At 42.8% G+C, this 16813-nt stretch overlaps 1 protein-coding gene across 2 annotated transcripts in view; it reads left to right on the top strand.

The window, feature by feature from the left end:
- macrod1 (mono-ADP ribosylhydrolase 1) overlaps nt 1-16813 on the top strand; it is a 127171-nt gene that overhangs the window by 3601 nt on the left and 106757 nt on the right. The gene's annotated exons all lie outside the window — the stretch shown is intronic.

Genomic DNA, 16813 nt, shown 5'->3' with positions numbered 1-16813 from the left:
TTTTAATCCAACAGATACAGTATTTGTGTTTTGTCTATTGGATTATTTGTTCTAGTTCATAGATCACCGCTTTGCCTACTTGTGCAGTAGTAGTGTTTTTAACGAGATCACACCTGTCCGACACTATTAATGCATTAGTCTTCCTAAAACTGGACTTTAAAGTACATGTAGTTTCTGTTTTGCACTAACACAACCTGATAATGTGGATCTACTCCTGCCTGCATATCAGGGAATCGGACTTGAACACGATGAGATGTTTGCGCCGACGTTTAAAAAGGTCTGTGCCAAATCCTGACCTGCTGGATCTCAAACAGCATGTAAACAGAAGAATCTGGCTTCCTGCTAACTGTGAATATCGTCTTTGGACAGATACGGAGAGACGCAAGCAAAAGCAAAAAAACAAAACAAGAGAAACTCAATGCAATTATTAGGGCTCCAACTTATCTTGGAAAACAGCAGTGGTGGTCATTGTTCGATGACCGTATGAGATTATTCTCTGTAAAATAACTAAGCAGCATTTTGAAAAGTGGGCACTTTATGAAAAATGAAAGAAATGTTTCCCTCAGGAAATCTGTGTAAAACAGCCCCAGGCAGGGAAAATTATCTCGCTGAAAGCTCCAAAACACTTGTATTGACATAAAATGTCAGGGGGCTTTCAATTGACGAGCCAGCGGAATAGTTGGAAAAACACATCAGATAAATCTGTTTCAACTATGAATGCCATAAATGATAGGAACAAATCGTCTACTACCGCACATAATAGTGATTTCTCTGCACGATAAAAATGGAAAGAGGTCATCTGCGTTAGTGTAATCGTAACATGGTTTGTTTTGCGTATTTCAAATTATGAAGCTGAAAAACGTCTCAGAGTATTTCCAGTGACCATTAGATGGAGCCAGAAGCCAGTTCATTCATCCAGACTTCTTTTCCCACGGGGCTGTTTGGGCATTTGGGGTGAATTTAATCGTTGCCTTGGCACGAGGATGCATCAGGGGAGAGTGCAGCAGGCCAGCACGCCTAAATGATGCTTGATGATGAGGCTTCGGCGGAAAATGATGGATTTCCATTGGCAGCTGACTGTCACACGCCGTACGCCGTGCCAACTTCCAATGAATATCCACTGACTCATTTACGGCTTGTACCTGTGTGTGTGTGTGTGTTTGTGTGTGAGAGTGAGTGTGTCTAAGTTGGGATGTGTTCGTGTGCGGTGGCTGGCTGTCAGTGTGTCTGAAGAGGCGACTGTGTGTTACAGTGTGTGTGTGTGTGTTTTACAAGAGCTTTTTACAGAGTCGCGGGATGCAAAGTAGCGTGGAATTAACAAGAGGAAAACAGCTAGTAAAGTGTCATTTAGCGGAGAGGACGAGACAAGGTGAAAGGAGGAGGCTGCGAAACTCGACAGCGCCGGAGGAAACATGACTGAGAGACGGGGAGTCGGCACACTGACTGACAAAAAGCAAGAGGGGAGTCTGAAGGAGTGAAAAGAAGATAAAAAGCGAGGCAGAGAGAGAGGACACGGGCTAGTATTTAAATCTCAGGCTGCATCGCCATGGCAACAAGCAGGTACCGGGTACCCTCAAAGGAGCTTTGGGCCGCAGAGTCCGGTCTTCTCTTCCCGCCTGACTGATTGGCTCGCCCGCCGACTGTCTCCGCAGTCATTTTGTTGACTAAGCGGCTGACCTTTTCACTCACTGACTAACTGATTGACTCAGAGTCTTTGAGTGATGTCGGTGGCACTTAAAGAGACGTGACATTAAAATCAGGAGAACTTCAGCAAACGCGGCTCGTTCGCGGTCGACCAAGCTGCAAACTTATCCTCTTGTTGCAGATCAAATGGCAAAAAAAATATTTTTTTTTTTTTTTTTTTGTTAGAACGCAGCCAGACTCGCGCCTGTGGTTCCTGACATGTGGCGGGGAGTGTTGTGAATATTCTCTGGCTGCTCTGAAAGGCCTCGGAGCATCATTTAGCCCCTGAGGCAGCAAACATTCAATTGAAGCCAACTGTGGCCAATTATACGCTATACTGGCAGAGTGGTTGGTAGGTTGGAGGGGGGCTTCCAAGCTTGGCCGCTGGTGAGCAATTGATTACATACAGTCAAAAACACACACATGTGGATATGAAGAGAAACACTCACTCGTGCCCATGGGTGCGTTCAGATGCAGACAAAAGAGCACTGAACACCCACGAATTAACAGGTGGAAGCTTTGGCTTTGTTCACAGTTGTGGTGCTGTTTTTCGATTTCAAAACCATCCAGCCGTCCATTTTCTCCACCTGCCTTATCTGAGTTAAGGTGGCGGGGAGCTGGAGCCCATCCTGGCTGACACCGGGAGAGAAGGCGAGGCATATCCTGGACAGATCATCGGTTTATCACTGGGCTGGGATCCAAACCAAAGCAGGAGAAAAAAATAAATAAATTGCTGAATGCATTTTTAATCATGTTTGTGTAGCATTGACGACGAACATTTTCATACGGATGCAGAAAAATGTTGGCAACAGCATTGATGTAGTCCCCAAATTTTTTTATTTTTTTGTGGATAAAACAGGTCGATAAATCGGTTCTTAAAATCTTTTTATTTCAGCCCACAGGAAGCGGTAAAGAAGACGAAGGTTTCATGTTGAATAAATAAAATAGGCCAGTTAACTAAACATGGCCTGTTTTGCAACTCCAGTGGGAATAGTTTTCTTATTTTTCACAGCAAATGATCTTTATCTTATCCCCCTCTGCTGAAATAAAAACAATATGCTATACTTAGTGTCAGATTTTCTAAGAGAGACTTTTGTCCTCTTCCATCAGGTGTAGGGTCTGTATTAGCCTATGTTGATGAATGATTTTTTTTGAGAGCTCACAATTACTAATAAATGTCTAAAGAGTGAAAACAGCTGTCGCAGTGGCGCTCATCGGTGTAAAGGATGCAAACGGACCACAGCTCGGCACCTGTTACAACTTGTCTTTGATCGTTTTTGATCGAACTCAAACGAAACGGCGTCAAAGTCCGTTTGATTGCTGCTTCTGCGCTTCTGCGCACCCCAGGGTTCACAGAGCAACCACACTCACAGACAACTGAGCGTGAGTTTGTATAACTTAAACCATAACCTGCCATATTGTGAACGTGCCCTCAGCTACCGGCCGTTTCACGCCGTCTCCTCCTTCCTGCTCCGCCTCTCCTCACTCAGCAGCCATTGATCAGGTAAGCAGGGGCGTTGGAGGGAGGCTTGGCGGACGCTGTTTGTCGTTCGTGTCTCTCTCAATAAAGATTGGATTTACAGTAACTCTCCACTCCACCTCCTACTCCTCCTTCATCTCTCTCTCCACCCCCCGCCCCCCACCCCCCGCCCCCCCCACCCCCCAGCACTTTTACAGCCCCTGGCTTCTGCCCACTCCTATAAAACACTACAAACATAAAAACCCACAAGCACTTAAGAGCCGTCCTGGTGTGGAGGGTGGGGGCATACGTTGGGGGGGAGGGGACGGTGGGCAGAAACATCCTCCTCTTTACACCCCTCAATCACTCCGTCCGGAGAAGGAATGCGAGATGGAGGGGAGGATATATTGTCTCTGATGGGCAAGCTGATTAAGATGGATTGCACAATGAAATGTCGTCGGAGTGATGAGTTCTTGGTGTGTGTGTGTGTGTGTGTGTGTGTGTGTGTGTGTGTGTGTGTGTCTGTGTGTGTGTGTGTGTGTGTATGTGTGTGTGAGACACAACATCTCAGCAACTAAGTTTGCATTAAAACATTTTTTTCAAATTGATTAAATGCAAATTTTGCTGAGCTCTACTGAGCTGCTTTTTCACTCACAAAAGTTTTATTCCTCATTCCCATTTCACCTCTCACTCTCAGCCGCCGTGGCGTTTATCGCATTTTGACATTAAACAGCAATCATTCTGGGGCCCAGTTTCCTCCACACAAAAGTGAAATTTGAGTCAAAAGAAGTAAAGACTGAGCTTCTCCTGCTATTTCTAGAGCAATTCCTTTTTTTTTTTTTTTACCCCATTAGAGCTAACTCGGTGTGTTAGAGTAAATGCAGCAGCACAGTCGGCTGATAAATCTTTCAGGCAAGACTATAAAAAACTGTCCCTAAAATTAAGCCGCGCACCGTCAAGTGATAAAGCATATTCCGGTCCTATCTCCGTCCTGAGTGCACGTGTCATCCTCACAATTTCTGCTTTGCTGAGAGTCGGTGGGAGTGTGTCTGGTGCCTGTTTACCTGGTGTGTTTGTCTCACCCTCGCATTAGTGCTCAAGTGTATCAGGAGGACAGCATGCATGTATGTTCTCCATGTTCACACCTGCACACAACTGCACCTGCTGCTGTACGTGTGTGTGTGTGTGTGTGTGTGTGTGTGTGTATGCACAGTATGATGTCTGTGTGAGTTGGGTGTGTTTGCAAGTGTTTTCTCAGCAGATGTCCTGGTGTGTGCGTGTGTGTGTATGTGTGTGTGTGTTTCTCTGTCTCAGGTTTTCTTTTGCCGGTCAGAGATAAAGCTGTTGGACGGTGCAGGTAACCTACGCGCTGCGGCAGCAGCTGAGAGATACAAGATTAGAGGCCATAGTTTTCTTCTCTGGCAGCTGACAGGCAGGATGAGAGAGCGTCTGTAGACTCCACTGTAACCTCTCCTGAATAGACTGCTAAAGAAAGCGTTGGATGGACGGATGAGGCGACAGATAGCAGATGAGATACGTCGAAACATGGCGAAGCCTCAAGAGAGCAGCGTTTCATGTGTCGCCTACAAGTCTCAGTGGATCGTCAGTCCAACATCTGGTTTTTTTTTTTTTTTTTTTTTAGAAGTTCGAGAAGGACAAACACTTCTCAAGAAAAGTTTGTAAATTGCAAGCACAAGAAGTAGCCGGTTGTGATTAATGGTGCACTTAGAAAGCTTGAAGGCATTCAAAGAATTAACTTGAGATGCAGATCAAACCCTGAAACTCGACTCATGGAGAATAATAATAAAAGTTCAGGTGCGCCGTCAATACAGAGGTCAGAAGAAGACTCAGCTCAAAGTCGAAGGATAATATCCAGTCAAATAAATCACTCACGGCAAGAATGAAATGTTCTACATTTTTGTATCAGGGTAATACTATTCAATCTCATATTCAGAAAATGATGCTGACCTGAATGTATACATCTGGGTAAGAGCATGGAAGCAGCAGGGATCATCAACTATCAAAATATCAGGCATAATATTGGTTGACCAAATTAAAAAAGAAAAAAAATGCATATTACTCAAAACAGTACATCAGAGTACAAACTTCTTAATGCTTATTTAATCATTTTCCCTTTTGTCCTATCAGACGGTCCTGAAATTATTAATCAGCTTTTTGTGTTAACCTCTGAATAATTTCAGAAGATGAGCAAGACGGCGTATTTACTTGCAATTTTCAGAATTCATGGTATCGTATGTCAAAATGATGGATTGTATATCACATTAATCAAAAAAAAAAAAACAGCAAAAAATTTAAAATCTAAATAGCTATTTGAAGATAATTAGTCAGGCGCGGCCCTATTGTTTGTGAAAACGGTCCCAGTTGGGTCAAGACTTTACCTCTTGTGCTGTGTTGAAACCCAATTTTGCATTAAGGAGCTTTCAGCATGTGACACGGTAACGATGTACTGATGTGAAATTTATGGTTAAAGCCATTGGACAGATCGAGTAGCTATATATAAACAGCATATATTAAAATTCAAAGAATTCATTTGATATGTGTGTAGTATAAGTGTATATGCATGGGAGAAGGGTTAATAATTGAACATTGGTGTTTTTTGAGCTTGGGTGCTTCCATGGGGCGAAATATAAATTCAAGCCCGCGGTGAAGCATCTTTTATTGATTCCACAGTGGTCCCTGTTTGAAAATGGCCGATGGCTGCACTGGCGCTGGTTGCGGGGCTTATGGGTTATGGAGGATGAAGGGATTGGGGTGATGGGAAGTCATGGATGAGGGGACTCAGACAGGCAGCAGGACATCGGGTAGAACAGCTGGAGGAGAAAGGTGAGAGAGATGTGCTCCGTGATCCTGTTTGGTGATTTTAAGAGGATGAAACAGGGAAAGACCCGCGGCTCTGCAGGTGGAGCCCCTTACAACAGCAATATCCCACCGTGGCACAGCGTCACACTCCTTCTGCGAGGCTTCACTGATTCTTAGCTGGCTTTGTCAATGAGGCTTAGCGTTGTGTTTAGCGCCAAAATCACCCTGGCAGACGTCCATGCTTTCACCACGCTTCTCCAGCGTGTATGGAAGATTGTCAGGCCTGAGCGGCTAAAATTATTTCTCGCATTTCACCTGAGCGGCATTTTCTTGATTTGACTAGAAGCAATAGAGGACATACAGTGGGAATCTTTGCATGTCTAAACACTTTTCAAGGGATTTTCCAGCATCAGGCCAAGGATTAAGTGATTTTTTATTTTTTTTTTCTCACTCGCAGATCTTCTTTGAATGCCACTGTATCTAGTCCAGCTCAAGCTGCTTAAGCTGTTGATAGTTTGTTTTAAGTATGTACATCATGTTGCAGTTATTAGAGGATAATCAAGTTGTAGCCAGCTGTAGTTTTTTTTTTGTCCCCCCCCCCCGCCACTGGACTTAGTGTTTTCAAGGCTGTATTTCATCCTGAGATGACTGCCAGTTTATCACCGAGTCACTTATCTACAACTTTAATCAGGGGAGGCAGCTTGTTATGATCCACTCAGGCTCTCTGGTATTAACAGCAGTCTGAGGAGGTGATGGAAATCCCAGAACAGAGAGCGCTCATGCTACCGAGGTCTCTCGGGCCCCACAGTCTATGTTCTCTCGCTCTCTGTTTGCTGCAGTTACCATACATCTACCCTCGAGCACTTGTCAGCTCCTCTTAGGACAGGCTCATATTACAAGATGCAAAATGTCACGCCAAGTTTGCTGTGGCAGACAAACATTTTGCATGTGTGTGTGAGTGCCCTAAGAAATCCCCAAAACTGATACTATGAATTATTAATGCACCGGCGTGTGTTTTTGATGCATTAGTGTTGCTCGGATTTAGATAACTCAACAATAACGATGTGCAACTAGCTTTCTGCGGATTATGTGCATTTGCAAACACGATTAAACCAGGACTAATGTTTCCTTGTTGAGTTAAAACGGACTGATATGCTCCTCCTGAGGAGCTGGTTCCAGATCCCACATGAGCAGCTCCGCTCCTCCCCGCCGTAGTAACTGTACTTTCTCAGCTCGAGTTCCTATAGCAAGTATCCCCACCGCGCTGACTTAGTGTTTCGTGAGGCATCACTAATGGACACGTTCTTACAATATGCCCGTCAACTGTCTGTACACACAAGCACTTCCAGAGGCAAATTGGCATTGCTGATGCAGCTCCGGATTCAGAGTAAATATGATGTGCTGTCAAACGTGGCCATGCCATGACCACCAGCTACTAAACCAGCTCAGTGTTAGAGTACTCAGCATTGTGCGTGTGCCAAATGTAGAAATAACCTTTTAGTTTTTTTTTTTTTAAGTGTAAAGAGGATTTGCCGCGCAAAAGCCAATAGAAGAGTGTGTGCTTGGAAAATCCATCAGAGTAGTACTGAGCTGGATGGATTTTAATCATCAGTGTCAATGATAGGCAGAGTCGGCGGCAGAGTGCATACTAAGACAAGGTTTACTCGTATTCTGACAGACGACTTTTTAATGAGTAATACTACAAATTAACTGTGGTGTTTTTTTTTGTTTCCGTTGAATGAAAACACTTGTCTTAGAGTTGATTTCAATTATGGATCAAATCAACATCTGCAGCGATGAAATGCAAATACAAAGGTCTAATGATGAGTTATAAGATGACCACTTGAAGTGAAAGTATCTCAACTTTGTAGTTGAATGAGAATACTTTTACCACTGGCGCTCAGTTCAAACAAGCAAACAAAAAGCAACAGGACACCAGAAAAACTGCCAGTTGGTCCCAGCATGCAGGCGGTTGGAAAACAGGATGGCTGGACAATAAAGCCCAATAAATTCCCTGAGTGTGCTCATTAGGGGAATAGATAAAGATCAGGTGACTGGTAATGATCGCCAAAAACAATTAGCGAGGAAACGGCAGTCGGGGAGCAGACAAACAGGCAAAATGGGCGAAATAATGAAACAATTATTTTGAAGTGGTTGGGGGTTGAATGGCTCAGTCTAAAACTCCAAGGTTTTGACTCTGTTATGGGAAATATCTTCATTTCATCAAGAGAGCCTTCCGAGTCCTGGAAAATTTTTGGACAATATTCAACAAAGGATACTGTAGATTTTTACACTCATTAAAATATTTTTGACTGGCGTGTTTTTCGCTCTTTGGTGTTGTTGCTGGCCAGAAAGGCCCGGACAGTAACTGGAGCCACAACCTTTTCAGTGTGAGGCGAAACGCTGCTCCACCATGCCGGGCCAATCCAGTGTTTGAAACTCAAATAAAAAGTGACAGCATGGAGCTACTATCGGGCAAAAAAATATATTATCATCTGAAAAGTAGTATGTTAACTTATAATAGTTAATTTGAATGAAACAAGAGAAATACAGACACGACAAAAGCATCTTTTTTTTTTTTTTTTTAATGAATTTTACATAATGCAAGATCATCTCAGGACAGGATTAAGCCCTCTGGTCGGCTGAATTTTGCCCCATGTCTGACACTCCTGCAGCACAGGCACCAGCCCGGAGTGGAAGCCATGCCGTCCTTTCAGACCATTCTGAGGCTTGTAAATGCTTAAGGATGGATTTAAGCATTAGTGCAGAGCCGCTGGGTGTCATCTTGGATTCACAGCAACAGAGTGCAGTAAAAAAAAAAACACATCTGCAAAGACCTTGAAATTAGTGGATTTAATGTGCAAACATAACTACTGACTTAATCACAAATGCCCTTTAAGATATATACTCAGTGGCTACCTCGTTAGGTGCAACTTTTCAACTGCTCATTAGAGTAAATATCTAATCAGCCAATAATTAAATGGATGAAGCATTTTGACATGGCTCAGGCATCAAACTGTGGTGGGGAGAAAAAAAAAGGTCATTCAATCCATTAAGACTTGAGGTAACATTTACGTCTCCCTCTGTATAATTGTGGTGTTTGTCTCCACGAAGAGCTGGATCTGCCACTAGTTCACCTTTTCCCGCATGTATTTCTGCTGGTCGATGATCGTTTCTAAGTCATCATCACATTCCCGGTCATGTCAAGCTCAAGACCTAATGGATTAATTGACATTGTGTCATGGATTTCGGTGTGAGATGAGCTGGTTTTGAGTGGTGCGTCAAAATTGCTTCCAACAACATGAAAGCACGGCTGCATCTCTACCCTGCCTTGCATGTGCAACTCAGCCTGCAGCCGTTGGTGTAATGCTGTGGGGGTTATTATCTTGGTGTAGTTGGGTCCGTCTGTAAATCATTGTAAACACCAAAGCCTATTTGAGTATTGTTGCTGACCGTGCCGATCCCCTTAATGCCAAAGCTTGTCCATACTTCAGGAGGATAAAGCTTCAGAGCCGTCGTCGTCTCAGGCTGGCTTCAGATCACTGTGCTCAACATGACCTCCACAGTCACCAGATGCCAATCTGACGGCGAACCTCCAGGGATGCCATTTGTACCATGAAGGTTCTGCTCATAAGTCCGTAGCATCCGCACCATGCTGCCATGTTCATATGGATCTGAGTAATTTCAGTATTGATTTCGGCAGTTTATTCGGCTCAGGAAGCTCTGAAGGCAGGAAAATCTTCAACCCGGTGATTTTTGCTCCCTGCAACGAGCCGTCGAATTATTATCAAGGCAAAAATGGGAATATCCGTTAATGAATGCAAAGGTGTCATTAGGAGGGTGTTAAATCGGTGTAACAGTGCCCGACATGAGAGTTGGGTGTACTTTCTAGTTTGATTTTGTAATGGCCGCTGCCTTGGTTAGAGCTCGCTAATGAAAGAAATCTGGATTGCAGTGGGACTTCCTGGGAGAAAAAGGTAAATTCACATCAGCTTAGCCTTACTTAAGTGGCCAGTGAGTGTATTTGTCTTCCAAGTTGAGGGATGGACTTTGTGGAAGCTCTTTATATTAAAAAGTTTCTTTATCGACCTCCGCACTGTAATTTGAATTTAAATCTTTAATGTTCTTGTCGTAGTCTGTAACTAAGCAGACGTGAGCGCTGTAATTACTTTGGTCCCTCTACAGTAATATAGCTTCAGGAGAGAGCTTGTATTTAAGCTCGCTGTATTTGTTTTGAGGATTTCCACTAAATCCTCCATATGATTCAGAGACGTATCAAATGAATAGAAAATTACTCGCACGCCTTCATGAAGTGGCTTTTTCTCTTTCTGCTGGTGAAATAAATGAGAGGCCGTGGGCGAGCTTCATATCTTGAAGGCTTTAGAACATCTGAACCTCAGCCCCACTGCTGTGTGTAATCAGAGTATATATACTTTATACACATTCATTTATGAGGTCGCACGGGGAAAAGTGATTGTGACTTTTTTCTTTGTGTTACTACTTTTTTTTTTAATTGTCTCTTGTGCATTTCTTTTTCCATGTTTTATTTTTTTAAGGTTTGTTAACAAGCGCAGACCCAATTCTTGTGTTCTCCTAATTTGCATCTGCGCCTCCACGTCTCATCACAGCGCTGAAGTTGTTATGTCCACTCTGTCCTCCCGTATCTGTGTCTTTGCCACGGGTGAAGTTTGGAGGCTCTGCGCATTAGCTGCAGACAGTGCTGCTGCTGCTGCTCCAGTTTTTCCAGTCCAGATCTGTCCAAGTTAATTACGGTACAACTGTCAGAAACACCACTTTACTGGTCATTTGGGTCCGCGACATTAATGGTCTCTGTGTAGTGGAGATTTTGAGCTTTCAGGGTTCAGTGCCTCCAGTTTCCGCAGAATGCTTCAACGTCCAGTTTGTGTCTCAATTTGAGTGGGGAGATGGAAGGGGAGCTTATCTTGCTGGTTTGTTAGACATCCGTCCTCGTCCAGCGCTTCTTCTCGCGCTCCTTTCGCTCTTTCAATTTGAGCGTCCTCGCGGGCGCTGTGACCTGAGAGGAGCGAGGCATCGGCATCCAGCGAGCGGGCCGGCGTTTTACGGCTTTAGATTGATTTACACCCTGACATTGAGAAGTTAACATACCCTTGGAGAGTTAATCCCTAATGATGTCCTGGTCAGTAAATAAACAGCAAAAAAGAGAAGCTAAATTGAAGGAGTTTGCAAAAAAAAAAAGCGCATTCGTGCTAATTATTTCTCTCCCACCCCTCCCTTGTTAAAAGCTTCCCCACCCCTCCAATCAATCGCCACTTTAGCGAGCAGGAAAGGGTGGAGGAAGTGCGAGCCTCATTAGCCTGATTGGGCCGATGTGGGAGATGGAGAGAGCTGGAATGACTGAGGGAGTAAAAGAGAAAAGGAGTCAGCTTGATCATCAGCACTTGGCCCATCAAGGCGTCTGTCATCAAGGCAAGTGCTGCGCTCAGATGTGTTGCTGTCTTCTGCGGAGTTGTGGTTGATCTGCTGAATTAGTGGAGTCTTGTTCTGATTGTAGTGCAGATCAAGACTTTGGTGTCGCTCAAGAAAAGTCCGATCGACAAGCGGTCAACCCCCAACGCAGTAGTTTGGTTGCGTTTAAGTCCACTTTTGAGAATTCTAAGGCAAACCAATTTCACTTCTGTAGCGATGGAATACATAAACAAGTTTAAAAAACAAAACAAGAACTAATTAGACACGAGTAGAAAATTACCTTTTGAAAGTAGAAATTTGGGTGCCAAGCGCCTGGTACATGGTTCAAAAGGGTTTCACTCATTTTCTTATTGGTTTGTACACACAAGGGTTTTGGGTTTAGCCTCGAATAAACCGGTCAAAGTGTAATTTCATATTTACTTGAAACATGTGGACATGCTTGCATCTTGCTGCGTATAATGAGGACGGATTTGCCAACCAGTAGGGAAAGCAACAGTTGGAACTCACAACAACAACAACAACCACTGTGTAATAAAGACACTGGGACTCACCTGTTGGTAGAAAAAAGACAAAAGCGCAATATAATCTTTTATAAAGGGCTTGTCTGAAGGTGTCTGATGAACTCAGGAATTCATACATCTACAAACAGCTAAAAGCAACACGTAGAACTTCATATCCTGATAGCGGTTCGACAAAAGCATACATGTTGCGAGCACAATCCATAACGTGGTTTCTGTATAGGTGATAAATACTGTGTTTCCTCAAGGAAACATTGTTCCAATGGAAGTTGAACCAGGGCCGTGACAAATCTGATTTTTGTTGGTTAAATAGTGCAAACACGATCTAAAGACTCAAAGGTAAGAAAAAGCTCTGTTTTTGCTCAAAACTAAAATTTTAAACCGCCTAAGCACAGAATTTAATTAGTCAATCAAGGACTTTGTGAATTGATTATCAAAAGTGGCACAATCACATCACAAAAAAACCTTTTCAGTTCTTAACATTCTGAAGATAAACGAATGTGCGCAAAAACTCCTTAACTCAGTTTTGTTGTTTCTGGGTCACATCAAGTGGTTGTGACTGATTAAGCCACAAAATAATTTAAAGTTGGTGGTAAAAAATTTTTTTATAAAAAATCTAAAGCGCTTCTCATTAGATTTATTATGATTTGATTGACAATAATATTAAAAAATTAGCACAGAGGCCACAATCAGCCGCTAAATCATTGATTGGGTGCGATATAACACTCAAAGTCACATTTCTTTCCAGGCAAGAAACATACAAAACAGCTTGGTGATCTCTCGCGGGAAATAAACTGAAGAAGCTTTTCGGAGCTTTTAATGCGAGTGGTGATATTAAAGTAGGTAGACAGAGCGTTTGTTATTGAACTTATAAGCTGTGATAACTCGCTCTTCATGTTATTATTGGCTCGCAACAACTTTTTTTTTTTTTTGAAACAATCTCGGTTCAGTTCCGTTTGGTGACAAATCCAATAATGTTTATTGGAATATTTATTGAAAAAGAAATAATATGGAGCTTCAGTTGGATGAATATAGTCTTTTTATTTATTTATTTATTTATTTTTGCACATAAGCTGCAAGCCGAAAAACTACCCAGAACACGTGAATCACCTCTCCAGCAATACGTCTCATCACCACTCATCACTTATCTTCTGATTCCAGCCGTGGAGGCAAATTGAACCACGGAGCGGTTCAGACTGCAACGACAGCGGACCAAATCTGAGCCAGGAATCTGAGCAATCGTCTGACAGCCGGATCACTCATCGCTCAAGCAATTAATCAGCCACCGTGATCTCTCCAAAACAGTGCGTCAAACAGCGGCTGATCAATCAGCCTCGATCCATACAGTGGCCGCCCGTCAAGAGATTGAGTTTTAAAAAGTGGCGAGAGATGATGGTGAAACACCTCCACGAGCTCGAGAACGGGAATGGAAAAGGCTTGATCGGGACCTTTTAGACCTTCTGGAATTGTGAAATGGTAGCGATTGATCCCAAGGTGTGGAATAGAGACGATCAATAGGGAAGATTAAGGCACGTGAAGCCGCTGTCGGTCCTCGCGGCGTCTTTCAGGACGGTGCAACGTGGAAGCGTCAGTATGCGCCGAGCATTTTAGCTTTCTGGACTGCCTCTGCATGCGATCCCTCATTTAGCTTTAATTGTTTACATTCGCAGCTCTTTATAATAATAGTGCTTCCCTTTTGTAAATATTGGTTTTAGTGCCAGACCGGCAATCAAGCTGGCACTAAGACTTTGGCTGAGCGTCTAAAGTCCTCGTCTCCTTGGACACTCGGGTCGAATACATAAGTAGCTCCCTGCCCAAATAGACCCCCCCCCCCCCCCCCCCCCCCAAAAAAAAAAGCATATTTAAATTTCGGTGGCAATCACCTGATGACAACCTCTCTTATGTTTGTTAGCTTTTGATGATTGATGTTTTTCATTAATCTCCTGACATTAAAATTCAACCTTGTTTCATTGAACCAGCTGTGCAAATAATTTCCACCAAAACCGAGACACGCGATGGAACGGGAGGAAAAAAATAAAAATTAGATATGGAAATTAAAAACACATTGGGGGAAGATTATCCTCATTGTAGGCAGGGTTATTTGAATAATAAAGTATAATGCCGCCTCGCAATAGGCTTCCATTTCCTCTCATCATTGTAATCATAGCTTAGTGAGTAAAGCACAAAGGATGTATCACTGTAACCTCTAAAATGGGCTCTGAAGTAACCCCAAAGTCCTTTCGCCCTCTCTCTACCAGCAAATACAAGGGACCTTTATTGTGTACTCATACGTCCCCCTCCCAGATGAGGCTTTTGTCACGTAATTACACACATGCACGTTCAAAGGATACAGGGAGTACACACAATTACCATCTTGTAATTGCGATCTGTCCGTCGTTGTGAAGTGGTGCCCGATGCGCGTGCTGTTGGCCCCGAGGCGTTATCAGAGCTTAGGAAATGACAAGACTATTTATAGGAGCTATTTATCCACTTATCCTGTCGTTGCCATTGTCAACGGGTGGAACGGGTCGTCCCCGTCAGAGTCGGACTGACAGGCAGGTTGATCAATCAGAGCAGTTGTCGGATTAGGAAATGCAAAAGTTGGGTCAATTTTTATTTTTATTTATTTTTAATCAAGTGGTTTATTTAAACAGGTCAGAGGTCAAAGATCAAAGATCTCTGTTTCAAGGGGGGGCCGAGGCAGCAGCAACGGCACAACCTGTTAAAGACATTACAGGTCATCTGAAACACTCCCCAAAATAATAGAAAGGCTTTAAAGGGATGAGATGTTCTGGCTGTAAATTGTTGTATGAATTCTGTCCTGCAAGCTTAACAGCCCTTCTTTACCTGTTCAGTTGTGAGTTCTTGAGCCTCAAAATGCAAATTTGTCCAAGGATCAGAGTTTGTCCTTCTGAAAACCTGAAAATAGGCCAACCTGATCTCCTTTCACGAACTGTAATCACTGCAATTAAAGCTAAACCAACAAAGGAAACAAAGAAGCAGCGTGAAAACGGATGAGATTTTATTTAAAAAAAAATTTATGTTTTCATGTTGGTGTATTTTTCCCACAAAAAACTGTTTTGTTGCTGATCAGTTTATAAGTTGAGCTTTTAAACTTTTGATTGGTTTATTTTTGTTACATTAAAAAAAATAAAAATAAAATAAAATCTAATTAAAGCATAGTACTTAAGTTTTTAAAGCCCACGGCAAAAGTCTGTTTTTAGTTCATGAACACACATTTTCATGGGTAATTTACTTTTTTTTTTTTTTTTTCTTTACTCACCAGTGATTAAAAATGAAGCTTATTAGTCACTCAAATAAAATGTGGGTCTTTGTTGCCGATGTGATGTGGACTTCAAGAAAAACAAAAAGGAAAATGTCAAGGACACTGTGGTGTGTTGGGATGGAAGCGACACTGAGCAGTGGATAGATTTGTGTGTGTGTGTGTTTCTGTTTCTTGTGTGTGTGTGAGCAGAGTTGCCTCTCATTAGGTCATGTCAACGTAAAGAGATTCGATATTTCTGCACGATCTCATTTAAAGACTTGTTTTTTGTTCTTTATTGCTTATGATTCTAGTGAAAATGGTAAAAACCAAAAAACTGTGAGTTTGTTCGTCTTGTCGTTTCCAACCAGTGAATGACACCCAGCGCATATAAAATATCTTCAATATTCAAAACAAAAGTCAAGCGAGTCAGTAGGTTCAGTTGTAAATTGAAGGCTGGCGATACAGAGCAGGAGACTCGGCGACAGAGGTTGCAATTAGGGTTGGGTTTTTTTTCATAAAAATTTCTCTGCAGATAGTTTTTTTTTTTTCAAATAAATATTTTAATTAAATAAATACCACCTGCCCAGTGACTTTACTTCCTGCCTTTCCAAGAGTTCTTGTCGGCTGAGTAATCAGGCGCATTAATTTGCTGGCGAATTCTGTCTTGAGGAGATCGGCTGTTTAAACGACCAGCTTTGCCAACATCTTTCGAGGAGCCTGAGACGTGTTCGTCACCGCCTCCAGCTGATTGTGGGCGGATCGCCTCAGTTTGTCCGGCGCCTGCGGCGGTACCTCCGCATGTCAGCAGTAATATGAGGACGGGATTCACCAGCGTGCAAAACCAATGGATTGTGTGCTGACACACAGAAACCGTTCGCCTGTTGCATAACTGCTCCTCGTTTTACACTCATCCCCGCTGTGCCTGTTGAACGTCTTCGTAATTGCAATCCCATAACGTGCACGTGGACCAAAGTTTTTAAAGCAAATATATGGTGCTTTACTGAAGCTTTGCAGGACTTTATACACCAACTACCTACCTACTATTAACATTTGTAACCATGGAAACCGATGGATTACAAGGTTATTTGATCCGCCGCAACACTCCTTCAATCATTTGGTCGTTTGAATTGCTTCATGTTATCATTGTTTGACACAGATGTACACACATTTTACAATTTCGTGTCCCCCCCCCCCCAACCCCTCCCGTCCTTCGACTTCCAACCACTTACCAGGGTAATGACGTCACCGCATCATGTGACATATCAGTAGATAGGGAATTGTAAACGGAATATTTTGGCATTGGTTTAACATCAGTCGGATGAAATGTGACTGCGTTATGACAAAAATAAATTTATATTTATCTTTTCATGACCTAGACCTTAACCCTTGACTCAATCGCTCTAAAAATGGATTGGAAGCATCCTTGGAAAATGGAATGCAATTCGGGTCAATAGTTTTGGCGAAAAGTTTGTAACATACATACATACAAACCAATAAATAAATGAATACACACATACAGAAACATAACCTTCGCCCCAAAGAGTGACCTGGAGCAGCCTCAGATACTTCAGTTTCCTAGTGTTTATATATTTTAGGAAGCATGGTGGTTTCTTCTTTTCC

The sequence above is a fragment of the Lipophrys pholis genome, assembly GCF_963383615.2.
Source record: "Lipophrys pholis genome assembly, chromosome: 6".
Taxonomy (NCBI): domain Eukaryota; kingdom Metazoa; phylum Chordata; class Actinopteri; order Blenniiformes; family Blenniidae; genus Lipophrys; species Lipophrys pholis.
Note: the sequence above shows the minus strand (reverse complement) of the source record. Positions and strands in the feature narration are given on the sequence as shown.